At 44.5% G+C, this 2,236-nt stretch overlaps 1 pseudogene; it reads left to right on the forward strand.

Moving 5' to 3' along the window:
- The first annotated feature begins 375 nt into the window (after positions 1–375).
- LOC112194365 lies at positions 376–1,302 on the forward strand (annotated as a pseudogene).
- Positions 1,303–2,236: the final 934 nt, after the last annotated feature.

Genomic DNA, 2,236 nt, shown 5'->3' on the forward strand with positions numbered 1-2,236 from the left:
TCTTAATGAGTCTGTAACTTCGCATTAACTAACCGTTGAAAACTCCACCTTGAGAAGATAATATTGAAAATGGAACAGTTACCTCCTCGAAAATCGTTCGGTACCCCCACGCGCCAATAATCTATTCTTTTTTGAGATTTAGGGTAACTTTAATCAAGATTTACTGACACTTAGTTTGACTCTTCGACTGTCCATCCAAGGGTGGAGATTTTCATACCCTGTTCCTATAAATATATGCATTCTAGGGATGGGAACGTTCATGCCAAAAAAAACCTTCCTCTGAGTTTCAGATCCTAAACAATACCCTTCCTTCCTCTTTCTTTTTTACTCATCATCACCACTCTTCAATTCTCGCATTCTCTCAACCCATCACCAATGGAACCACAAACCCAGCAACCAACCGAGGATGGAGGAAGCAACAAAGCAGCCGGGAGTAGTGCTAACATGCTTTGCAGGCGGAGCAGTACTAGGTGGACTCCCACTACAGATCAGATAAGAATCCTCAAGGAGCTTTACTACAACAAGGGAGTTAGGTCCCCAACTGTAGAGCAGATTCAGAGGATCTGTCTCCAGCTGAAACGGTACGGAAAGATCGAGGGCAAGAACGTCTTTTATTGGTTCGGGAACCACAAGGCTCGGGAGAGGCAGAAGAAGAGGTTCACTTCGGATGTTCATGTGCCTATGCAAAGATCAGGGCTCGTTGGTAATGGTAATGGTAATGGTAATGGTAATGGTAATGGTACCAATTAGAAACCTAAGGATCAGTATATTAACTTTGGATCTTCTGCATCTGCTTCTGCTTCTTCAGCTGGTGTGATTGCTTTTAACAGGCAGATGGGGAACTATGGTGGTTATGGATCTATGAACATGGAGAAGAGTTTTAGGGATTGTTCAATCTCAGCTGGAGGGGGAACTAGTTCTACTGGTGTTGGTGGATCCATTAGTCACAATTTTGGGTCATGGGTCAGCTGCAGTGTTGACCCATATTCCTCCTCATCCTACACTACTAGTACTAGTACTACTTTCTTTGGCTTGAATGAAGAATAAACTTTCATGGAACAACAAGGAGAAGATTACCAGGAGATTGAAACCTTTTCACTGTTCCCCATGCACGGTGAGGACATCTTTGGCAACATGAAGACTACTTCCGAGGGATGTGGCGGCTACAACGATGGCTCTCGCACTTCCCTTGAGCTAAGCCTTAACTCCTACGGCTCGACCTTATTTTCCCGCGAAGGTGTTTTCTCTGCGAGAGAAGAGACAGAGCTCAAAAAATTTTCCAGAGCCGCTAACTCAGCTTAGTATAATGAAGTGTTGCCCCCCTAGTGTTGCTAGGCGTGGCGAAGAAATGATTATAGACCTCAAAAACAAGCCTTCATGAATGGGCTTCGTGAGAGTAGGAACACTAGAATTGTCCCCCTTGTCTTATGCGAAGAAACTGTCTACCGGATTTTGATATGGGATAGTAGGCAGTTTATGGCAGACAAGTCAGGAGATAATCCGGGCATATCTTCATATTTCTCCGCAAAACAATCCTTATATTCCCTCAATAAATTGATGAGCCCCTGTTTTTCATTAGGCTCTAATTTTGCGCTTATTGCCACTTCCATTGGCTTCGCCTCACTGCCCAAATTTACCTTTTTTGTAGGATCTCTAAACTTTGGCGGTGTTTCATCCAATGCTGCTAGAGCTAATCGGATAGGCTCTTCTTCCTCCTCCTGATCGGAGAATTCTTCGTCGATGTATTCCAATGTCGCTACTTGTGCATAGGTCTTTTTTTGATCAAATATGAAGACAATCTATCATATAAAGAATGAAAGGCTGCTACCTCTTCCTCCCTGAGGTCATGATCCATTAATTAAAACTTGGAGATGGCACCGCATGTCAAGGCCTTTCGAGGTAATTTTGCGACCGCGAGCCCCCATTGTGCCAATTCAGAGGCCATCACCCCTGTGGGGAGGCCCTTACCATTAATATCAATGACCTGTAAAGGAGAGATTGGTTTTAGGTAGTACCTTGAGTCCACGTAGCTGGCGGACACTGAAAAAGGTCGCGGGTCTGCTTTGACAATTTTCTCCTTGTCCGCGACTCTATCCCATATGATTAGCTCTTGATGAAGGGTGGATGGGACACAATAACTCTGGTGGATCCAGTCGCGGCCCAGAATTGCGCTATATGCCGCATAGCAATCTTCTATTTGTTGATCCCTAGCAGATGCATGGTTCTGGTGGTCAAG

This window comes from Rosa chinensis, chromosome 3 (assembly GCF_002994745.2).
Source record: "Rosa chinensis cultivar Old Blush chromosome 3, RchiOBHm-V2, whole genome shotgun sequence".
Lineage (NCBI taxonomy): Eukaryota > Viridiplantae > Streptophyta > Magnoliopsida > Rosales > Rosaceae > Rosa > Rosa chinensis.